The sequence below is a fragment of the Podarcis bocagei genome (assembly GCF_964188305.1).
Source record: "Podarcis bocagei genome assembly, chromosome: 1".
NCBI lineage: Eukaryota > Metazoa > Chordata > Lepidosauria > Squamata > Lacertidae > Podarcis > Podarcis bocagei.
The window spans coordinates 70,187,952-70,213,653 of NC_138125.1; the positions used below are offsets into that span (position 1 = coordinate 70,187,952).

Genomic DNA, 25,702 nt, shown 5'->3' on the forward strand with positions numbered 1-25,702 from the left:
TACGAGACTACCGCTCTTAACAGTTCAACCACTAAAGAAACCCATAACAGCCCCAGACTGTCAGGGGCCCTTCTCTGTGAATGCTTTTGGTTTGAACTCTGTAGAGTAGCTAACAGACTGCTGTTTCTCCTGGGTTCAGCAATGAATGGGGCAGTTCAAGAGAGATCCATGAGCAAAAATGCAAAAAATAATCAACCTCAAGTTAGGAATCAAAGCAAGATAAAATATATTGAGAACATCCTTTTCAGGTAGAGGAATCATGAGTTCATCCAACTTTTGCACTGAGCAGCCACACTCCTGATGTTGCACACATGGTTTAGCTTCTTCCCCTGACATCTGCACATTCTGTGCTAATGTCTGTCAAGTTGAGGTCTCTGCGCATGTACCTATATGCACATGAGCTGCATGCCTAGTTTCACAAAGTTCTAGTCATGTGGCAGTCTTTCCATGTACATGTGAAAGCCTCCTTCCTGTAGATAGAATCATAGAACTGTAGAGTTGTAAGGGACCTAAAGGGTCATAAAGTCCAACCCCTGCCATGCAGGAATCTTTTGCCCAAGGTGGGGCCATAACAATCAGTTTAAGAGTTTCATGCTCTATCGACTGAGCTTTCCCAGCTTCATCTACACTGTTATGTGCATACACAAGAGGAAGGGGCTACTCTAGGATTACCAGATGTCCCCGGATCCCAGGGACAGTCCCCAGATTTTCAAATCTGTCCCCGGGAAACGTGGCAGCAGCAGCCTCAGCAGCCCGGAGCCAGTTGGCTCTAGCTGGCTTCAGGAGCTGCTCGCTGCCTGCTGCCGCCATCACTGCCGAAGGTGAACCGGGAACGTCCAGCGTTACAGATCTCCTGCCCCCTTCCCCCTTTGTTTTGACAGATCGGGGGAGGCTCAGGAGTTGCGGCTGGCCAGCCGTTGCCCAGGAGAGGCGCAAGGTGCCAGGCAAGGTGCAAAGCCCTTCTTTTTGCACCCTGCGAAAGATAAATACGCAGAGGTTTTTTTAAAACCTGGGCAACGACCACCCGCCTGCAACTCCCAAGCCTCCCCCGATCTGTCAAAACAAAGGGAGAAGGGGGCAGGAGATCAGGGAAGGTTTGGGAGTCACGGGCAGGCGGCATGCTGTTGCCCAGTTTTTTAAAAACTGCACATTTGTTTTACAGGGTGTGAAAGGGCTTTTCACCTTTATACAATATGCATGTGTGCTTGGGCCCAGGGTCTTTTGCCTCACCATCCCCACTACTGACTCCCTGTTGCTACTCAGCTTTAAAAAAAACCCCAAAAACATAGTGTTCCCGGATTCACTGAAAAAAATCTGGTAACCATACTCATTCCAGGCCCTGGATGTGAGCATTTCCTCTCCTTTCTTGCATGATGGACAAGGGCAATCCATGTGCTAAAGCCTGTTTCTGTATATATGGCTTGCAAAGAGTTGCCTTAATACATAACTGTAGTTTCGGTGAAATTGCACTAAATATTACTGTTTGGCAGAGATCCCGAATGCTTACGTTTAGCCTGGAGCACATTTATATAGCGGAGTTATAAACCCGCAAAACAATGTTTCTTGTACAGCAAAGGCAGTGATCTACAATAGCTGAAGGGAGACTTTATAGTCTCTGAAACATTCTAAAATTGCTTTGAATTACTTAGTGCATATTTTATGCACATAAATTTTAAAACTATGCTAAGCCACTGGCTTCTCTAGGGGGCTGGCTTGGGGTGACTGAAGAGTATTTGTTAAACTCAGCAAAGATACACTCACCTCATAAAAATAATTTCTGGTTGGATGGATCCCAAACCATCTTGTAAAGAGCAAAGTTTTTCCTTTTTAAAGAGGCTTTATTTTAGTTTAATAATATTATTGTGCTGGGTACAAATACACACATATTGACCTTTAACCTAGAATTTTGTGTGTTTTCTACATGGGGTGTGTATAGAATCATAGAGTTGGAAACGACCCTGGGGGTCATCTCATCCAACTCCCTGCAGTGCAGGAATCTCATCATATTTGACAGATGGTCATCCAACCTCTGCTTGAAAACCTCCAAGGAAGAAGAGTCCACCACCTCTCGTGGGAGTCTGTTCCAATGTCAAACAGCTCTTGCTGACAGAAAGTTCTTCCTGATGTTTAGTCAAAATGTCCTTGCTTATAACTTGAATCCATTAGTACGGGTCCTAGCCTCTGGAGCAGGATAAAGCAGGGTTGCACCATCCTTCATGTGATAGCCCTTTAGATATTTGAAGATGGCTATCATATCTCCCTTCAGTCTCCTCTTTCCCATGCTAAATATACCCAGTTTCCTCAACCGTTCCTCATAAGGCTTAGTTTCCAGATCCTGGATCCTCTGCACATGTTTCGGGTTGTCAATATCCTCCTTAAAATGTAGTGCCCAAACTGGACACAGTACTCCAGGTGTGGTCTGACCAAGACAGAATAGATGCTTTGAAAACTGAAGTTAACACAAAATGTGGCAGCTAGATTACCAGTTGGAACTGGACACGGAGAACATATCTTCCTAATATCAAAATAACTCAGTTGGTTCCTGGTCTACTTCTAGCCTCAATTCAAAACACCTAAATCTCTTACAACAGGGTACCTTAAGGATAATTGAGTCATCCATGAACTCAGCCAGTTTTTATGATCCCCCCTACCTGAGACACTCTCTTTGGAATGCCTTCCCCAGACGGACTCACCTAGCATCTCTTTCAGTATATACCAGATGAATACCCTTTTTATCCCCCAGGCCTTTTAATTTTAATCCTTTAATGCATCATTAATATCTGGCCATGCTGTCTTCCTGATTTTTTTAAATGTTTGGTTGTGTGTGTGTGTGTGTGTGTGTGTGTGTGTGTGTGTGTGTGTAAGTAATTTTATGCAGCAACATGAGCTTGAAAAGCAGGATATACATTTTCTAAGTAACCAAAGGGGCCCTGCAATGCTGAACTTTAAGAAACATTTTATATTGTACCAATGCACTTTCAGTATTTTTTCTTAAATCTTTGGGCTGACCCTCCCTGTGGTCAGTTTGCAGTTTCCTCAGTGCAAGTTAATTTAAACACATACTCCTTGACAAAGTATCTGAGCAAATCTTTGAGTACAGTGCTACCTCAGGTTAAGTACTTAATTCGTTCTGGAGGTCCGTTCTTAACCTGAAACTGTTCTTAACCTGAAGCACCACTTTAGCTAATGGGGCCTCCTCCTGCTGCTGCGCCACCCGAGCACGATTTCTGTTCTCATCCTGAAGCAAAGTTCTTAACCTGAGGTATTATTTCTGGGTTAGCGGAGTCTGTACCTGAAGCGGATGTAACCTGAAGTGGATGTAACCCGAGGTACCACTGTAATACCAATACAGGCATTCCCAGATCAGCCACAACATGGTAGCAAATCTATAGTGGTTTACCTAAGAGAATGAATATTGAATCAGTAAATATTCAGAAATTACATTTGGTTCCTTTTGCCTAGAGAAGTAGTTATACACTTGCTGGGGGTGGGGATGGGGGATGCCACCTTTTGTTATCACAATTTCAAAATGGTTAAAAGCCCATGCAGGCAAGATGCCCACAAAACCAAGCAAAACTGGAATTCTAAGAAGTGCCGTGTTCTAAGAAGTGCCCAGCCCACCTTTCTGCCATCATAAAACTTTAGAAGGTGTGCATGAGGTTCCTTGGTGGTCCATGCACCGGCCAGGCCAGGCCCATTTAACTTCAACAGAATGGATGCATCCTATGTCCTCAGACTTTAACAGTTTGGACCAAAATAATGATAGAAATGGCTACAGTGGTGCCCCGCAAGACGAAATTAATTCGTTCCGCAATTTTTGCCATCTAGCGAATTTTTCTTCTTGCGAAGCACGGTTTAAACGGTTTAACAAAGTCGCAAGACGTTTTCGTCTTGCGAAGCAAGCCCATAGGGGAATTCGTCTTGCGAGGCAAATCGCGAATAAAAAAACCTTTCGTCTAGCGAGTTTTTTGTCTTGCGAGGCATTCGTCTTGCGGGGCACCACTGTAAATACCAAATGATGAATGAACACAGGAAACACCCCCCCCCCCCAATATAGGCTTTGTGTTTAGAACTGTAGCAATGGAAGCAGAGTGATTGAATGCTACTACCAGCAGCAGTCAGCGTGTCGTGTCAGAGATGGTGAAGGGAGGGATCCCTGTGCTGACTGGATATGAGGATAGCAATTGAAGCAGGCAAGTGGAGCTGCACTAGGCTCTATGCTTCTGCAATGGCCAATAGAATTAAACAAATAGGAGGTCATTGGCTCTTGCTGGGCTGTACTAGACATCTCTGAGTATGGTGCTTGCACTATACTGTATGCCCTAGTAAAGCCTCTTCTCACTTTCTGTCTCCACTGCTACTACTGATCTCCTTAAGTAAGCAGGTAGTCGATTCCTGGGTTCAGCCTTCTGTATACAGCAGCATTGTATTCTGTGGGGCTACCAGATGTCCATAATATGATACTTTATTTCACTGCAGAAATTTGCAAATTACAGCACGTTATCCAGAAAGTATTCAAGCCTAAATCCCATTGAAATAAATATACTTGATGGGCATGACCAAGTGCTAAAAATTCCCTAATTTTGATGGAACCAAAGTGCACCTTTCATTCTCTTCCTGAAGAGTCTACTGTTGGGGGGGGGGAGCAAATACTCTTATTATTAAATACAAAGTATAATGCACTAAAATATACTTTCCTATGTCCTAGGATTACTATGATTTCGTTATTAGTTCATATTCACAGATTAAAAACAGGATTTAATGTATTTTCAGAGTGTAATTGCAAGGAGCTTCAAGCAGATTTATTGCAGAGTGGGATGAGAATGGGCTTTCCTTTCTAACTCCATTCATATCCACAGCATAGTAATATTGGCTAATGGCTATTTATGGTCCTGCCTTCCTGCTCAAATTGGTATAAAGCAACAAAAAGTGAATCTAGTGATTCCAAATCACTAGACTGCTGTAGAGGAGACACTTGTAACTGATCCTTCGAATATGCCTTTCATTATGTTAAAAGGAAATCTTCCTGACCAATACCAACTGAGAAAGTCCAATTATAGTTAAGTGTTAGTTTTGACAGCATTAGCAGCTAAAACTGTAGCCTTGCACTCTTCAGACCTCCATTTCCTGCTGCTTAAAATTACTGACACACTAGGGAAGAAGATAAGGTTAAAGGAGCAACGTGTGCTTACCTGGGAATCTTACCTGGAAAGTGAAGAGTGAACCTAAGGTGTCGGCTTTCATTTATTAATGAGTTCTTTCCTAAACCAGTTTCCAGTTTTATTAGCTTCCAAATATAAAGGCATCAAATGCAAAACCATTTTGACGATACTGTATTTCCCACAGGCTTTTAAGTACTGTATTCAGAGACTGGCTCCATAGTACAGCAGCTAATATCCAATAAAACAAAAATGCAGATAGTTGTGCAGTGTCCTCGTTGTGGTTAGTTTTTAAGCCAGCAAAATAATTAATGCAGAAAACTTTCCAAACAAGAGAATGGATATAGATTAATGAATTCATTATCTTAATTATAACTCAAAGAGAAAGTCTCTCTACTGCGATAACTACCATCAAAGAAGAGGCTGAATGCCCCATTACTTTTAAGCATGTTGTACCAAGAGTACTGCTTATGGCTGACAAAATAATGACTATTAAAACATCAGATGCACATCTGTGCACAAAGCAAATGTAAGAATCTTAATTGCATTTGCAGTTCTTCACATGCATCTTATACACACTTCTGATCCTTTAATCTGTGATGAAAAGGGTCAGTTGTTGTGGATTAATTTATTTTTACTTGGAGTCTGGTCACGTTACGCTGCACGGTCTAACGCTAAATATGTTCACTGCCGTGAGATTCCTGCCTCCTACTCAGTTCATGAATGGGACAACATTTGCATCAATTGAGAAGTTGCATCCCTAACCAAAGGCTAAGAAACAGTAAAACAACAGTTTTGCAATAAACTATTTGTGGGCATATCAACCCTTCCCAAACAGCCTAGCCTGTAGCTAGAAATGTTTGTGCTATATACTGCTACTTGAGACAAAATTACATTTTCCCATTGCTTTCAGAAGCATTTGACCTAGCTATAGCACACATGTCAGAATTTGGTCCCTTTCCCTTTAAGACTTATTCAGGAAAGTGTAAACTGACCTGACTTGAAGAGGAACACTTCAAGTCTTCTCCTAAAATCTTCTGTCTCTTATGGCAAGGAGAAGTTTCCTCAGAGCTTCTTAGAGTAGATGCATCATTATCAGTGCCATCTTAGCCATGCCTACTCAGAAATAAGAAGGGCCTGGAATGACCCTTGAGTCCCTTCCTACTCTACGATTCTATGATTCTATGAATGAACTAATTCAAATGAACCAATTCACTGAATAAATTTTTAAATTTAAAATATTTAAATAACACCCGATTGACATAAGCATACTTAAAGCTGTATGCGCTCCATCCTTTTGAGTACCTTGCCCAAGAAGGAAATATTCGTACCTAGCTGGTAGTTGCTACACACCTCTGAGTCCATGGAGAGCCTCATGCACATGCACACCCTCCCTTTTCTAGGTAGTAGGCAGGGCCCTTTCCTGCAAAGAGCCATTTACCATTGCCTGAACCCACCCAGCCAATCTCTCTTATCAGCCAGGATAGGGAAGTGTTGAGGATATTTGTGGTGAGCCAAATAACCTCAAGCAACTTGTCCATGTCAGTGGAAGGCAACAAGTGAAAATGATCCCACGTCACATGACTAGGCGGTGCACTACATATGGAACTGTGCAAGATATTCCAGCAATGGATTTCCTCCTGAAAATGAAAGAGACAAGAATCTTAAAATATCTAGTTCATTGATATTCAGAAGGCCTTCGTTCACTTCCTAGCAGTGCATTTCCATTTATATATATATATATTTTCTGTGATTGCATATGCAAGTATTTAAATGCCATCCTTTTGCCTTTTCAAGAAACTCATGTTACCACAAGTGTACAAAGCCCAGTATATTATTTTGTTGTTAAGTTTAGTATTCTGGTAAAGATGCATGAAGAGAGTGACATGGAAACTTTTCTCTGTAGAGCGCACACAATAACTGGCCATATAAATACTGCTTTGTTAAAAAGATTACCATAAGCTTGCATGCCTCTGTTGAAGTGAAAGCTTCAGTTCGATAGGTGCCTGACTCTGAAAGCAGAACTCAAGGTCAGCCTGCAGCATCCAAATGATCTTGTTTACAAATTCATTCGGCATCTCCCAAGTTTTTCTATGTGGGTACAACAATAGCCTGTTAACTTATTTGTATTCTGCTAGGGAAGGGAGCTTATTGGATTTTTCTCACTCATCAGTCATGCCCCGAGGGTTTCCAGATCATTAATGATCAATAGATCAGTTTAGATAAGAATGATAATTCTGGCCATTGAAAAACACATAAGCTTCCCTGATGGGTCTAGGCCACGGAGAGCAAATTAATTCAGTACTTCACCCTGCCCTAGGTAATAATTTTTCTTAATGATGAAAGGTACTGTTTTAAAGAGTATATTTTAGTATAACAGAGATCGTAGCCTTTGTGAGTTCCCATAGCATGGCAACAAATAAGAATTTCAGCCTGTCTGCCAGAAACCATTAGAAAGCATTTGTGTATTTTTGCTGAAAAACTAATGCTAAATGAATCCTTGTTTTGTACTCTCGGCCTGATGATCTAGGAACATAGGAAGGTGCCTTTTACCAAGTCTGAACACTGGTCCATTTAGCTCTGTACGGTCTACACTGACTGGAAGGGTTTTTTAGGGTTTCCCAGCCCTACCTGAAATGGCAAGAATAGAACCAGGAATGGTATCAAAAGCCACTGAGAGGTCAAGGAGAAATATCAAGGACATATTTCCCCTGCCTCTGTCTTGACAAAGGTTATCATGCAGGGCAACCAAAGCACTTTCTGTTCCAAAACTGGGCCTAAACCCCAATTGAAATGGATCTAGAAATTCAGTCTCCTCCAAGAGCACCTGGATGATCTAGTCCATAACCACCAGCTCGAAACCCTTTCCCAAGATACAATGGCTATGATCATTCCTGTCCTGGGAAAACTTGACCACAGCAGTTCAGGCTTGGATCTTCACAGCCTTCAAGACTGGATCACTGCAAGGCACTCTGTGTGTTTGATCCGGGAACTGCAGCTACTGAAGAATGCTGTAGCAAGGTTGCTGACAGAAGTGAGACCCTGTCAACATATAACACCTCTGCTCTGAGATCTGCACTGGTTGCTGATTTGTTACTGGGCTAAGTTCAAGGTGTTACTCTTGGTATAAAAAGGTAAAGGGACCCCTGACCATTAGGACCAGCCGTGGCCAGCTCTGGGGTTGTGGTGCTCATCTTGCTTTAGTGGCCAAGGGAGCCGGCATACAGCTTCCGGGTCATGTGGCCAGCATGACTAAGCCGCTTCTGGCGAACCACAGCAGCGCACAGAAACGCCGTTTACCTACTTATCTATTACCTATTTATCTACTTGCACTGGTGTGCTTTTGAACTGCTAGGTTGGCAGGAGACTCTTGGTATAGAAAGCCCTTAATGGTTTGGGTCCAGTTTACTTGCGGGAGGTGCTGCACAATATTTATTCTGCACTTGTAAGAAATTACGGTAATATTTTAATGTAGCAGCACCTACGTTTGGAACTCTCTGCCGATTGGCATCAGGCAGGTACCTTCACTGCACATTTTTAGTTTACTACAGGTTTCAGTTGTTTTAAAATGTTTTTAATTACTTGTTTTTAACTGTTTAATTGATAATTTTAATGTTTCTTGTAAACTACTGAGGGTTTACAATCAACGGTATATAAATCTTGTTAGATGAAAAAATCAGTTCAATAAGCCAGATCTTAGTTTTAGTGCTAGCTCTTCTAAAAGAACAACTTCATAGGATTTGCTCATATTGGTCCCGAGAAAAAAGATAGATGACAGAAGAAAGGAAGAGCTCAGAGAGCTGTCAACTTCAATGGAGGATTCAATTCTTTTGCTACACCTTTTTGCCATCCAGAACAGGATCTGTTTAATGAAGTATGCCTGCAAAACTCAAGTCTGCCTAGCCAGTTACAGAACTTGCATATATTGAAAACAAAGACTACAGCCTAAAATGATGAACTTATATGAATTTTTCAGGCACTAAAAATAGCTGGAAAAAATTATCTGGGTCCCCACCTTCAGCATATAATAGTATCCACCAGCCATAGACAATTTGCATTAGCTTTACACACCTCAAAATAATCTCTGTTCTATAAACATACAGTAAAACTGGAAATTCTAATGGCATAGTAAATGTTCAACAGTGCAATCCTACTCAGAAGTAAACCCCATTGAATTCATTTGTATGGTGCCTTTCCATAGTAAAAACCATGCTCAAGGTGGCTTACAACGTGAAATAAACATAATTAAAAAAATAAAAGTAATCATAAATGATAAAGAAAACATCAAAAAGTACACAACCAAATCAACCAATCACCACATAAATCATAATAAAGATACAAGATAAAGATACATAAAAAATTAATATCAATAAAAGCAGCAACCTTCCCCACCAACAACGCCCCCCAAGCAATACCCCAGCCCATGAGTCTGTTCAGTAGCCTCAGCTTTTGAATCTGGAGTCAGTCAGGGCTCCACCATTCCAGACCAGATGGGGAGAGGCCTGCAAGGCAGAGAGCCGGGAGACTTCCTCCCAGGTGTGTGTATAGGTTGCTTTTCCAATACCACATTCTTCAAAGTAGCTTTGAGGAAGCAGCCAAACTGTGCCCAGATTGCTGAACTTCCTGCCTCTGGAGCCTTGTCTGATCCCCTTTTTATTGGTTTTTCAGTGTGCTTGCAGAGCTTTTCTGTCTCACCATGCTTCGGGTTTGGTTTAGTACAGTCTGTGTACCTGTGTGCACTTCAAAATCCACCGCTACGTCTACCACTGGCTCTCAGAGGTCACAAACAGGTCATAAAGGCAGTAGCCCTTGCCCACTGTTGCTTGCTTCAACAAACTGTTAGACAACCTAAACCCAGAGATGGCATAGAGCCAACGTGCCTTGTAGCCGTGGGATGGCTTATATTCCATGAACTTGCCTAACCACCTTTTAAAGCCGTTTATGAGAACAGTCACAACACCCTATTAAGAACTGGATTGGGGCGATGAAAGCAATCTCAGGGAAGTGGGGCAGAAGTGTCTCTAGTGTAATTCTTTCTATATCAAAATGCAGAACCCCCCTCAACCTTCTCCCACTGCCCATGTAAACCAACAAATGCATAGAAAGAGAACCTACCCAAATGACGCTGACATAAAAATCTCACACATATACCAAGTTGAAAAAGCAAAAAAATAGTGTGTACGTTTATCACCCACCCTCTTCGCTCTACTCTCTCTCCCTACCTCTGGATACCATATTGTCTTACACTGAACGCAACCAATAGACTTTATAATCTGTACAAGAGAGAGAGAGAGAGAGAGAGAGAGAGAGAGAGAGAGAGAGAGAGAGACTGCACATTCTTTTGTATTTCATGAAAATCTTTAATATATATTTTTTTAAAAAAAATGCATAATGTTCCATCAAAGAAATAAATCCAAATGGAAAAAAAAAAAACCTTTCCCACCTGCAGCCTGTAGTGGAGCAACTTAACATTCCACTTCCTCATTCTGCATAAGGAACAGAAGGTCACCTCTTCCTAAGTGCTCCATAAGTGTATTCTTTTTCCATCTTAACTTTAATACATAGGTATTCAATCACACGTCTCAAGTATCTCTTGTTCTAAAAATCCATTTCTTTTTACACCGGTGTTCAGACACTATATTAAATGGTATTGGAGGAGGAAGAATTAATGGATGAAACCTTGCAATGAATGTTCTCATTAATGCTACTTCCTTGTAGAGTCAATACCAGAAATACAGCATGCACAGAGTTTACTTGAGCTTGCCAATTTTCTGATGATACAAGAGCAAGGGAGAGGTTGGTAAGGGGGTATTTTGTTGGCCAAGCAATCAATAAGCAATTTATTCATGGTTTTTTAAGAAAACAGGAATATCTCCATGGAACTAAAACACAGTAATGAAGCAGAACATGTGAAAACTAGTAAGGGCTAACTATTCTGGATGAGTAGAACCAATACTTAACAAAGATATAGTACCTTCTGAAACTACTTCAGATAATCATTAGGACAATCCTGTGATTGGAATGTTATTCCAATTAATATACTGTGTTTTTTTATAGTGAGTAGTCTAGGAACGTGGCTAAGGCTGCATAATGAATTTGTGTTTGAGCTGATATGAACTAGATATGGCCAGCTTGCCTATGAGGTGGGCTGAGGCAGCTATTTTGGGCAGCGGAAGTCTAAGAGGCAGTGCCCCTGCAGGCACCCTGCCCACCCCTGCTGGTAGCAGAGAAGTGGCGCTTCCAGTGAGATCTCAACAAAATCTCATGAAATTTTGTGTGTGAGATCTTGCAAAAGCTCGTTGAAACCCGCCACTGCATGACCCAAGTAAGGGAGGCTTTGGTAGGGGCAGTGGGGCAGAATGGCACCTTTCTGTTTCTTCTCATAGCTCATGTTCTTAACCAGTGTGGTGTATCATAGTAAGGCTAATATATCCTAAAATGTTTATACTGGTTTACCAGTATAATGGCTGGGGAACGGGGAGGAGTGGCTACTGTTTACCTGTCCAGCCTTTGGGTCTTTTCCTTACTCTTGCTTGCAGAAAGCAGATATGCAAGTGAAGCACTGTCTTACATTTATAAGAGTTTTCTTGGCATCTCTTTATGGCGGGGAACCATTTCAGCCCAAGAGCTACATTCCTTTCTGAGGAATCATATGCCAGTGCTGGATGAGGCCAGAGGCAAAAGTTGGCAGAGCAACTAATGTTTCACTTTTGTACAGCAGGCCACTTTCTACACACAGAGAGACACAAACACACCGTTCTCTATCCGCCATCTAGGCAACAGTTCAAGGACACATTTCAGCCGGAAAAGAATACTCAAAGTGGGTGTTAAGCAGGCCAAGGAGGGGCTGGGAAGAGGGGTATGGGTGGGGATGGGCAGTGGCGTAGCGTGGACTGTCAGCACCCGGGGCTAGGCAAGTAATTTGCGCCCCCTAACCTGTGGATTTGCGCCCCCTAACCCGTGGATTTGCGCCCCCTAACCCTAACCCCCAGATGTTGCGCCCGGTGGGCAGGCCCCCCTGCACCCCCCACGCTACGCCACTGGGGATGGGTGGTGTGGAAAGAGTCCTAAGGGCCAGATAGAGAAGTTGGGAGTGCTGCATTTCACCCTCAGATCTGAAGTTCTCCACCCCAGCCTGATGGAAAGAAGTGAGGTTAGACATTTAAGAACCATTCTTCGTTAAAGTTCTTTTATGACAAAATGTATCTATAGACACATGATATCGTCTACCATAGGCTGCCTAAATTACTCAATTTCTCAACTATTACTTAATCACTTCACAATGTTCTTAATTCCACTTCGTTAATTAATTATGTGACAGATTATTCAGCACTTGCATAATACTTCCCAGTTCTGTACTATTTTTTTTTTAAAAAAAATTATAACCATTTCAGCTTGTACTTTGATAAGACTTTGTGTCCCTGTCTAATACATGAGTCAACTTCTGAAAACTTTTCTCTGAACTTTGGAATTCACAGGTTAACTCTTTGAACTGTGATTTCTAAAAGTGAGATGCCTCATGAAAATACATATTGGTGGAGTGTACAAAATGTATATTATCTACAGCCAATGGGATTTGATATAAAGTTGAATGGAGGGGGGAGTCTCCAAGAGACAGATGTGGAAAGCAAGAAAGCAAGAAGAAAGGAATAAAATAGTTTATTTTCACAGTATTGGAGAATGTGTGGATGGATGAGGGATGGGACCTTGGAGCTTGCTACTGTTCCTCCAAGGGGCCCAAGCCCATAATTCAGATTGATTTCTTCTGCCTTCTTAGGTTGATAACTTTCCTTTGTTTGAGTTAGCTGATACTCAATTGCAGGAGCACAACCATCCAGATTGCTCCACACTGAAACACTGGGGGAAGTGGCATGTCAAAGCAAGTGTATTCCATATCTTCCATGGGCCATGTCTGGTTGAGGAGTCAAATAAGACACTAATTCATGCCTTGACAATGTGGGGCATCTTTGGCTTTCCTGGGCATTCCATCTCCCACGTCTGGATTTGGGAAGCTGCCTTACACTGGGTCAGATCATTGGTCCATCTTTATCATCACTGACTGACCGGAGCTCTCAAGGTTTTAAACTGGGGACATTACTAACCCTACCTGGAGATGCTGGGGATTGAACCTAGGACCTGCATGGAAAGCAGATGTTCTACCACTAAGCTAAGTTCTACAAGCTTGTAAAGAACTATATTCTTTGAAATGGACAAGCTAACATTTATTGTCAAATTGTACAGCCACTCTGAAGTTTTTGCTTACTAACTCTCATGTTAGGAATAATTATTAATCACACCAATGCATTCTTACATTGGTCATATTTTCAAATAGTCTTGATCCATGTTTAGGCACTTGTGTATATGTGTGTATGCACACACAAGTTGGTAGATGAATGAATCAAAGCCAGTACCTCATGTTCAACATTTTCAGATGCCACAGTCCAATTCTGGTATCTGGTAAACAGATCCCATTGTCTTAGAAGAGCTTTCCTTGAGCTAATTCTTTCAGAGATAGTTAAAATATGTCAATGTCATCATTTTTGGATGGGACAGTCACCTCAAGGAGATTTCCTCTCCCAGTTTGAAATAGCAATAGTGAACTGGGTTTTGTGAAAGGTAAAACCACAAGCATCTCCTAGCAATTGTACCCACAGGTGATTGTTACATCTCAAAAATAATCAGAAAAGTTGGCTGTTCATTTTAGATTTAAAGGAGAAAGGTGTCTGTGTTATTTTGATCTGTTTTGTTTGTTTTGATCTTATTGCCAGAAGTGAGATAGTACTTAGGAGCTATCCCACACTCTTCAGATGTTGAGTATCAACACTTTATCAACAAGATGAGAAAACTGGCAACACTGGTGGTGGTATATGTATGCGTGCACAAAGGATTAGCATATTTCTGACACCATTTCAGAGCTATTTTAAATTGTGCCACTCTTTTTGAAGTCTAATTAGCTTCTCTGTGCAGTGCAAAAGCAGTAAAGAAATTCTACTATGAATGCCTTTAATAAGACCATCAAGACTTTGTGAAATGCTTCCTACAAGAGATTTCCACACTGTCTTGCAGTAGCTTTTTTGGTATTCTTCCGAATCCGTTTTTTAAAAAAATGCATTTATTTGCACCTAACTAAGACTCTTAAAGTCTTTCTTCAAAAGTCAAAACACCACCATGAGAACACAACACTTCATTAGTTTTAAAACTGAACTTAATACATTTATGAGAACTGTTGTATATGGGGCTTTTTGACATCTGAGTAGGGAATAGGAAAGATTTTATTCTCTTAGATTAACTTGAATGTCTTCTTTCCTCAGAGAAAGTAGGTATATGTTAAAAAAATTCAGATTACTTTCTGGAGCATTATACCAAACGTATCATTGGTATTTATTAAGAGCAAGTAAACTTGTTTGTAGATTGTCAAACAGCACACACAAAACCTGCCAGTATGGGTGAGCTCTTCTTTCCCATGGTTTGTGCATGTCAGAGGTTCTCAATCTTTTCCAGTCCATGGCTCCCTTGGCCAACTATGTTTTTTCTGTGGCTCTCCTGTGGGTAAAAACTAGACCATCATTCAAGGCACCTCAGTGAAAACCCCTGGCCTTTGCTATTAATTCTGCATAAGCTCAAAGAAACATCTTTAGGAACAACCTGGAAAAAACCCCAACCAACCAGTAAAACCAGGGAAGAGACAAATCTATTAGATTTACTACTATTAATACTAATATTATTTAAATATTTTTTCAAAAAACCTATGGGTTGTACTCAACTTAAGGCCAACTCAACAGTAGACCCACTGAGATGAATAAACCTACGTTGGCCATGTCCATTGATTTCAATTGGTCTACCCTCAAGAGCAGCAGCAGCAGCAGCAGCAGCAGCAGCAGCACTGAATTGGAAGTTCAGTTCAAATGTATCCATTCAAAGAAACAGTCAATCCCCTCATCCTCTCTCTTTACCCCATTTCCTTCTCCCTGTGCTCTGCATATGCTCAGAGGCTGCCATGACCTTCTGTTCTGCTCTGCAATTATGCAGAATTCAGCTGGTCATTTCTAAAAATAACATGTGATGTATCAGGGAAATTCTTGGCCCAAGAGTCTCTCTTTTCACAGTAGTCCCTCATACACAGAGATCACCAGGAGAGGCCTTATTCTCAATAGTGCCGCCACTGCATTTAGGCTGGTCTTAACTGTGAACAAGGTTCAGATCCAGTGGAACCCTTCTCTATATGGAAGAGTTGTTCCATTCACAGAAAGGTCTTTGGTCTAGTTGAAGCCCTTTCTAATGGAAGGACAAAGGCCTCTGCAGTCCTCTTTCTTCCCCTTCCTTCCTTCCTTCCTTCCTTCCTTCTTTCCTTTTCCTCTTTTCCTCGTCCCCCTCCCCCAATGGAATTACTTATCCAGGAAGGCCTACCAGATTCAATTTGTCAAGATTTTTGGAATGCTAGTGGACCTTTATTTATTTTTGAAAAGCCATTGGATGCCATTTTGGTCCCAGTTTTCAAGTTGTAATTCTATGTTGACATTTTATTGCATGTTACAAATGTATTGCCAATTTCAGTGTAGTTTTTGATGCTACAGAATGCTGCTGGTAATAACTAGTGGTAAAAATAGCAATAAATATAACATGTGTGCACATTTGATGCCAATGACACATGCAATTTGTATTTTATACACAAGGCATAGAATATGACAATAATGCCTTTCAGGCTTAGCATTTTTCCTAGCCTCTCTCTGGGTTGTGCTCCCTTTCATCCTATCCAGATCTACTCTAAGGAGACAAAAATGAAATCAGGCTGAAAATGAGATTTCATTCAGTGGAGATGACTAAATCGATTCCATTGGGCAGTGGGGACGGGGAGTATACCCCATGAAATTAAAAGTGGAATTTCAAAAGCCTACGAAAGATTGTGTCAATTTACCGGGCAAGCAGGGGCCATTCAAATGTGATGTGTACCCACCTTGGCTCCCTTGACTTCAGCCGACATCTTGATTGATACACAAAGGCAGAGTGGTGTTTACAGGCATTACTTCAATGTTGCTAGTAGCAACTTCTGCTATGCACCTTTCCTTTCTTTGTCTTTAAGGGCATATTTTTTGAAATAATTAACTCATTGATTTGCAGGAGGACCTCATTGGCAATACAATATATTCTACTGGCAGATGGATAGACTTAGCTGGTTTTCTTTTTGTTTCTGTTTTTAAATACTCCCCCCTCCCCCTCATTCTGCCAATACACACATTGAGCACTTAAATTTGTAAAGACATTTTACATTTGGCCTTGCAGGGGGATGACTTCATAAGCAATACTGCTTGGAACAGCTAATAAATATCAGCATTAACCACTTTTCAAATCCATTTGCCATTCTCTATGCAGCTTTTATACCGCTGCCCATTGTTATTTGATTCAGCCGCCCAATCTCCATTCTGCAAAATACTAGGGTTGGAGTCATTGAGTTGGAAGGGATCTCAAAGTTCATTTAGTCCAACTGCCTCCTGCTGTTGCTGATTATAATTAATTAATGTATATACTACTAAATGTCAAAATAGGCTTGTAAGCAGTTTGCATATATAAAAACCACTTACACAAGCATTAAAATATAAACATCCAGTTATAAAGTGCAATAAAAACAATCCCATTAAAAGAACACAATAATTAAAGCAGGAGATTCAGGGTGAGAGATTAGGGAATGTCACCTTCAAAAGCCAATAGGATGCCAGTACAGATAAAGTCTGCTTCTCTTTCAGCAGGGAGTGCATTCCATAACGTCCGTTCCACCAGTGAAAAGGCCAGCCTCTATGTCACCACATGCTGCTAAGTACTAGGCCATGAGAAGATTAACCCAGTTCCATTTGTTGATCTTAATGTGCTTACCAAGCAATAGAGGTCAAGTCAATCTTTCAGGTAACCAGGTCCAGAATTGTTTAGGGATTTATATGTACGTAGCAAGACCGTAAAACTGGTTCATGGGCAGCCAGTACAGATCCCTTAGCACATGTGTGGAATATGCCCAGAAAGGGGCACCATTCATCACTTAGGCTGTAGCATTCTGCACCAGATTCAGCCAAGGTATTAGCCACTCCACTACATTCAGTAAGAAGATTATCAGAGAGTCCTTACTGAGCAGATCAGTCATGGTGGACCACCTTCTGAATGAGTGCTTGCCCATCACTATTAAAATGTGTGACAGTGGGAAAATGTTCCTTGTGTTTATGGGAACCCTGTCAGTTCATGCAAAGGCAGCTGTGAGGTCCAACAGAGCTGTGTCCCAAGTGTAGGTTAACTAAAAAGCTCCCCCAAGTTCTCTACAACTTGAAGGGGTTCTCCTGCAGGGATTCCTTGCAGGCAAATGGATGTGGGAATCCCCTGACACTAGAAATCTTTAAAATGGTACTTTAATTAACATAAAAAATAATTCATTTAGTCACATTAAGAAGATAAGACCAGGGCAAAGGCCTACATCTTCTTCTCACAGTGGCCAACCAAATATCCATGGGAAGCCCACAAGCAAGACGTGAGCACAGCAGCACTCTCCCCACCTTCCTATCCCCATCATCGGGTAGGCAAAGGCATAACTGCCTCTCACAGGGGAGGTAGAATGCAGTCATTGTGGCTTGTAGCCACTGATAGCCTTCTCCACCATGAACTTGTCTAATCACCTTTTGAAGACATCCAGTTAGTCATCACTGTCTCTTGTGGGAGCAAATTTCATAGATAAATTCTGTAGTGTGTCAAGAAGTATGTTGCTTTGTTTGTCCCGAATCTTCAAAAAAAACTTTAATAAGAATGCATTTTCCACCAGTAAATGAGCTTACATGGTTCATCATAATGCCTAATAGTTTCTTTGTGACTAAAACGGAGCCTGTATGGCAATGATTGGTATACTGTATAAAGGCTATTTTTAATGCACTGTTTCTCATTCCAGAAGGATGGTGTTCAAACACAGCTGTCAGAAGCCCATCATGTCATTCTGTGACAGATTCCTTCTTACAGCCTTTGTTTGCTTATTCTGGGAACTCTGGCAGGATGAGAACTTAAGAGAGGCATGAATTTTAAGGGGCAGTTCTCAAAGAAATATACTTTATATGCCAGCTGCTGGAGATATCAGTCAATACCAATTATCTTGTTTTCTCCAGGATTTGCTCATTACGGCAACACTGCAGTTGTGGTCCTCATGTTGCTCATGGTTCCCCTGAAGGATCCTGGGAACTTTACTCTGTAAAGGGGACTGAGGGTTGTTAGGAAACCCCTGTTCCCTTTAGAAAGCTACATTTCCCAGAGTTTTCTGGGAAGAGGGAATGGTTATTAAACCAATCGCATTACAAGTAAATCTGCTGGAGATCAGTTTAAAATGTGTGGGAGAAGCAGGTCACCAAAGTAACAGGCCCCAAGCTGTTGAACTGAGCGTGTCTCCTCATATAAAGAGCAAATAGATAATTAATGCACCTGAGACCAGGGTCGAGAGTTGGCAGTGCGCTGAGGGCCATGTAAGTCGGCAGCAGTGGTGGCGCACACGGCTAAAGCCTGAACTGGCTGGGGCTGAGTCCCCATGGCTGGTCCCAGCGCCTCAGGGATGGGCAGTGCCATCGATTTAAAAATCCTTCCTGTTCATGTCAGCAAAGCACAAGTGTAGCCTCCCTCATACATGCTACACTTCACAGTTTAAGAGGCTTTTCAAACTTCTCCTGAACCCCTTTCTTTTCTTGGAATACAAGTCTCATGTTGACTATTGCTTAAAGTCCCCCTTTGTACTTTTTGTTCCCTGCAGAAAATGTCTCAGTAATCTTTTTCTCCCTCCCTCCCTCCCTCCTTCTTTCTCTTTTGGTTCCTCACACTCACTAAAGCATCAAAGGAATGTTCAGACTGCATCAGAAAACAATAAAATCCAGGCAGTTCCCAGCTGGAGCTGATATGGTACCATATGTTGATCACCTCCATGAAGGAATAAGAGAACAAAACAAGCAGCCAGTTAGAAGTGGCACATTTGTGCCTGCTTTTTGGAAGGACATATGACACATCTTATCAATAACCCTGGATTCAGTGCCTGAGATAGTCCAGTGCAGCTCATTTGTTCTAAAACAAGCCCCCATTAGCATTTTCTCCCTTAACAATGGGGCAGACATCCTGCTTTCCTGATGGGCAAAGGAGCCTTCTCAATCAAGTGTCAAATCTGAGCATCTGTTTCCATTGCAGATGAACAAAAAGCAGCAGCAGCTAAATGGCTTTAAATAAAAAGAGTTACATCCTGATTCAGTTGTGTGATGGTGCTGAAGCAAATGGAGCAAGAAATGTTGGCGGAGGATCTGAACCCTGTGTTTATCAGCTTGTTGTCCAGGCTTTCTTTCTGCCTGCAATAGATGCTATGCCCGAGATACAATCTCTGAAAAATACTTTTTCATATATAATGGAAATGCTGACCTGACTCTAATAGGAACCTTTCTGACTTCCTACTGAAATAGTGGAACCATTAGAGAAATTGACTATTACACATTTCTGTGTCTGAAAGAAAACATTAAAGGAGAACCCAGAGTTGACACAACTCATGGAACCAGACATGATCCCAGGGTTAGAAAAGTCATAGGATTAAGGGTGGAACAGTTCTTCATTAGAGCTTAGAGTTAGTGAACATTTACTAAAGAAGGAGGTTTAGGCTTATTACATTTCTGAAGAGCTTCTCCACAGGTAAAAGTCCTGATGCAATTTAGAAATACAACACTGACATCTAGCCAGCAGTTGACAGAGCAGGGTAACAAGCTCTGTTCACAGGCTCTCTATCTGCTTAGGTGAGGTGAAACATAAGAGCATAGGAAGATCATTGGCCCATTCTGCTCCATATTATCAGCACTGACTGGCTGTAGCTCTCTTGAGTTTCAGGCAGGAATCCTTCCCAGCCCTACCTGTAGATGCCAGGGATTGAACTGGAAGAACAGGAAGAGATTTCTCTTGATACACTGAATATCTTACAGCCATGTCAGAATTCACTTGTGCAACTGTCTGTCTCCCCTTTTGTTTTTGGTCCTGTGCATGTACCTTCTCCATACAGGGGGGCTGGGGGGACCCTGCACACTTTCTAGTCATCACAACTTTGCAACACCATCGCACATGCTTTCAGCTCATGAGGCTGTCATGTGCTTTTCCATTCACAAGATCAAGAAGCCAGAAAAGCAGATTTTCCTTTTCTTGTACAAATGTGCACACAGTCTTTTTTAGACATGTGTTTAAAGAACACATGGAGGCTGAGTGTGGGTGATTCCACTTCCTTGCCTGTTTCTTCCATTTCTTCAACTTCCATTTCTTTTACAACTTCATGTGAAAATGTACTGTGAACATTTTATTATTCTAACCATGAGTGCAAGGCTGGGTCAGACATGGTAGTACCTGCTTGCTTAGTATACAGAAGTCTCTGAATAACTTTATTTCCAGAAACAGTACATTGCTCTCATAAACATTTATATGCCTTGAAAATACCCTACTTGAATTAAAGATGTATGTGGGGTTATGGAAGGTGTGAACTTTTCTGTTGATGGGCATATTTCGAGAACATTTATAGCCTGGTCCTGTGGGTAACATAAGCTCCATGGAATAGCAAGGGGCATTTACTATGCAACAGAAAACTTTTCTGTTTCATTGTTGCTGCTTCGAGAAGGGTCATGCTCTGCCTGAAGAAGCAGGTTCATAATCTGGGAGTGTTATTGGATCCGATTCTCTCATTCATGGGTAGGACTGGAGTATCTTCTACCAGCGTCAAGTGGTAAGACAGGTACTGCTGTTTCTGAACTGGGACAGCATAACCACTGTTATCCATGTGCTGGTGACTTCCAGATTTGACTACAGTACTCTATTTGGGGGTTGCTCCTGAGAACTGTCCAGTTATTCCCACTCTCTTCTTGCTACTTAACCAATTGCTGATCCACAAGACTGGAACAGTCACAACAAAGAGCTAACTTGTCTGTGTGAGTGATTGAAATTACCCATTACTTCGGGTGATATAATACAGTTAGGGGGGGCGGGGTTGGGGATGTCTTAGGCTGTATGCTGAGACACTTCTAATGCTTGGGGGTCTCCTAATTCCTAGAATAGCCAAGCTAGTTTCCTGGTGAGGTGATAGGCCATTAAGGGGAACAAAGTAAGTGGATCTGTGTGACATGGTAAATGAGTGGGCCCCATCCCCCAACTCACTGGTAGTTAGAAAGACAAAAGGCCAGAGTTGAGAGTTGTGTTTGTGTGTGTGTGTGTTAAACTAGAAGTTGCAGAAGAAGCAGGCGGAAGCCAGAGAGAAAGAGAGAGATGTTTGGTTTCTGCTTGAATTCAAGGTTGCAACTATGGGGGAAGCAAGGCCCTCTCGGGGTGTTAATCATACGTAGGTTCAGGTAGTATATATGTGTAAATAAACCATATATCATAAAGACTCAACAGTCTCCTGTACCTGATTCCAAAGGAAACATGAACTGTGAACAAGGTCTTGGAACCCTTGGAATTTCACACCGCTCAGAGACTGGGGTGGCGTGCAACAACACCATTGGTCCTGAGCTATTTGTAGCACACCAGAAGTTATATTACCCTCTCTTATGTCCTCCATAATTATAAACACGGCTTAGAATAACTACTGCAGTGGTTGGCTGTATATTCAGTGATAATAGGAAGTTGACTGTTCAAGTATCACTGATGCAAATCTAAATCAGCTCCCCTGGAATTACTTTCATCCTATTGAGCACATAACCCAGCCATGTGAGAATTAATGCTATAACCAAGATGTTAATTAGCATTAGATATGCCAGATATAATACACACGCTATTAATAGTGAGGGAGCAATTAAAAAAAATGGCCTTGCTTCATCTTCGGACTGTTCAGAAAGGCGATAACAACAAGCCTTCCCTGGGCAAAGTGAGAAGCCCTACAAGAATATGTAATTATAGTGCAAGCAATCTATTACATTTTAAGTAAGCTTATCATTCTCTGAGTTTTGCAGTCAGGGCATGATATAGTAATCATGCTTCCCCCCCCCCCTTTCAAAATGTAGGTTCCCACAGACTGGATGAAGAATTTAACACACAATCTGAAAATGGACTTTTTGTTATGTGAAAAAGAGCTGCTTGTCTTTGAACTGATGGAGAAAAAATTGAAATAGCATTTGGTTGAGTAGCAGTAGCAAATGGGAGTCATCCAATGGCTGCTTAAAAACATTCAATGAAGGAGAGTCCACCACCTTCTGAGGGAGTCAGCTCCACTGTTGAACTGTTTTTTGAGTCTGTGTTTGGTACATTGCTCCTGTAGGTCTAATGAACACTCCCAGAGACATGTGCATGTTTAGTGGGCCTTTCCTTGCTTTATTGGACATTTTATATATCATGCTAGGGAATTGGAAGATGCAAAAAGTTTATCCACTTACAGAACGGCAATCTCATTGGTAAAAAGATCCATTGCAGTCTGTGGGTTTTACCTCTGAGTAAGCATGCTCAGGTGGACGCGGGTGGTGCTGTGGTCTAAACCACAGAGCCTAGGGCTTGCCGATCAGAAAGTCAGCGGTTTGAATCCCTGTGACGGGGTGAACTCCCGTTGCTCGGTCCCTGCTCCTGCCTACCTAGCAGTTCGAAAGCATGTCAAAGTGCAAGTAGATAAATAGGTACCGCTCCAGTGGGAAGGTAAATGGCATTTCCGTGCGCTGCTCTGGTTTGCCAGAAGCAGCTTAGTCATGCTGGCCACATGACCCGGAAGCTGTACGCCGGCTCCCTCAGCCAATAAAGCAAGATGAGCGCCGCAACCCCAGAGTCGGTCACGACTGGACCTAATGGTCAGGTGTCCCTTTACCTTTACCTTTTAAGCATGCTCAGGAGCCAGCTTAAGAGTGCAAAAGCACAGTAGTCTTTGAAACTTGGAAGAACATGGAACACGTAAACCTGAAATCCTATCCCAAACAAGAACACATAACAATATTTTCTCTATAGCTATATCTGTCTGAGATGAATGCAAGAGGAGATCATTTCCATTCATAGGTGCTCCAAGCAGCTATCCCCAAAGGTTTCTGGTGTATGTGACCTACTTCATGCTGCCTTGTTGTCCCTTGCAACCCAAGATACACGTGAGATGGTTTTACTACCCTTGGTCTTCATTGGAAGCAATTTCCCAATATGGAGAGACTGAGATTTTTACCTCCAAAGTAATCAGCCTTTTCCAGAGCCCATTCAACAAGCCACTGTTTCCTAGGTAAAGGAAGAAGACCTGAATGTCAACAACAGTAAATGGTGGGGAGTCACCGGCATTTTAGCCAGAAAAACTGCTGACGGGAAGATTTCAGGTGCCTTGGTTTGAGTCAGACAGCAAAAGCTTATCAGGCTTTCTGAGGCAATCACTCAACTCTCAGTTACCTGGACAATTGATCTCTCACAGGGCTTTAGCTCAGCCTTTTTTCTTTCTTTTTTAAAGCTATTTCCTATCTTGCTTCCCCAGGTGACTTTTCACCTCTACCCACTGTTTGCAAACTTTGGACATTCTTACATAGTTTCGGTGATCACTGATAGTGATCACTGCATTCCCTCTACTGCTTGGTCTTGTAAGCTTGGACTAGCTATTAACAATGATCTGACAAAAATGGGAAAATAGTGATAATGCAAAAGCTAACTCACCAAATCTGAAAAGCCAAAGGACTGTCATGAAGATCTTTACACTTTGTCAATTTGTCACTGGGTTGTTTTCTTCTCCTCTTAGACTGGAAGCTTTTGCTTCCATTTTCAATTAACCACATTTTAGGTAATTGTGGATTTAACTGTGGTTTGTTGAAATGAGCCAGTCTGTAATGGAACCATTGGAGCTTTGATCCTTTGTTTCCCATGTGGTCCCAACTTAGATTAGTGACCCTGCTGCTGCTTTCGCATTTGAAAGAAAGCTCCCAGTGATGCCAATGGTAGTTTCTGACTTTGATGCAAATAGCATATGCAGGGCAGAGAGGCAATCCAGACTGAGACCATAGCAGATATAAAGAAACCCCTGCCTCCGCCACATCATGGCATTAATTTGCAGCAGCTATTTGCTTTTAAAAATATTCACACGATTGCTATTGAATAATGACAGGGCTCCAGCCCTGTGTACATCGTTAACCAGTCAAATTACTATTACTCTGGGAGTTCACATTTTATTATGCCATAGTCAACCATGTATTACTGTAGTAAAATATGTGTATGAGTTTATACACTGGAATCTGAGCACAAGGGGAACACAACTATGCGGTCTGTTGAATGTACACACTCAACCCAACTACATTCAAACTATTTAGGTATGATGCATATCTTTTGAATCTGGTGAACCACCCTCCAGGCCTTTGCTGTTTAAATATTTACAGATTGTGCCTTTTCTCTTCTCAGACTTGAAGAAACAGAAGCAGCTGGATTATCACACTTTGTAGGATAGATATGTAATTTCTCCCATTTGTTTTGCAATGAAAAGGAAAAACACAATCCACTCTTTCACTGGCTACCAAACCGTGGGTTGGGAGCATGAATGTGCAGGCTATCACACTACCAGCATTGTGTGCTGGAGACAATATGACACAATGAGAAAGGGGAGTCAGGCTTAAGGCTTTGGGGTAGGACTAAAATGTGGCTCTCAAGCAACGGGAACAATAAGCAGTAGGTTCCATTAATAGGAAGGCTAGAAACCACAGCTCAACCTCCTCCTTGAAACCAGGGATCAAATAGTTTGCTTATTCAATTTATACACTGTATAAAGAAATAAACACAGATTTATGATAGCAGGAAATATTTCAAGGAACAAAATCAGTCTCCAAGAATACAAAGGGGGAAAAAAACCAATCAATTGTTTAAGAATGCAAGGAATATTGTAGAATATTTATTTTCAGTTTGTTAAGTAGCTATTACCCAGTGAGTTACCCACCTCCAGCATCTGAGCTAGTAACTCTTAACATAATTGATGCCCTTCTTTTATTAAATCTATAGTTTCTTTTCCTCCCCATAGTGCCATTTTAAATGTGCTATTAGAAGCAGTAGTTAAGCAAACAATGGTTTCATATACTTAAACCTTTGAAAACTTGGAACTGGGCACAATCAATATGAACAAAAATGTAAAAAGAAAAGCATTCACAAAACCTCACAATTTTGAAGAGAACAAAATAGGTCCAACAGGTCCATAGTGGCAGAGTCATAATTAAGATTCTCATTTGGCATGGGGTTGGTAAAATGTGTGATTAACAGAAGAGAACTATATCCAAAATATATCTCTCTCTTACCAAAATGGTCTGCTGTGTTTCAAGCTTTACAGCTTTTTGCCCCAAAACACTTTCAAGGGAGTTGAAAAGTAGATACAATTTCCCCCCTTACTTATTTCCTGTCTTTCTACTAATAATAGGGTGTACTCAAGGAGTATGGTGCATGAACTTCCCCGGATTGGCACTTCTGGGCTAATTACAAGCTAAGTCCAAACCTCTCTAAGTTGAGACTCAGCTTGTAATTGCCATGACCTCACCACTACACTTACTTCCACTATCACAGCCATTCCCTTTTTGTTTCATACTGAAATATATCAGAGACCTTAACAA

The 25,702-nt window shown here is 41.6% G+C and overlaps 1 protein-coding gene and 1 long non-coding RNA gene across 2 annotated transcripts in view; both read left to right on the plus strand.

Annotated features, from left to right (window-relative positions):
• GALNT18 (polypeptide N-acetylgalactosaminyltransferase 18) overlaps nt 1-25,702 on the plus strand; it is a 364,667-nt gene that overhangs the window by 23,657 nt on the left and 315,308 nt on the right. The window lies entirely within an intron of this gene.
• On the plus strand, nt 16,728-19,452 carry LOC308584219. Its single transcript, XR_014006659.1, has 3 exons — nt 16,728-17,057; nt 18,079-18,196; nt 18,998-19,452. It is a non-coding gene; the product is annotated as an uncharacterized lncRNA (long non-coding RNA).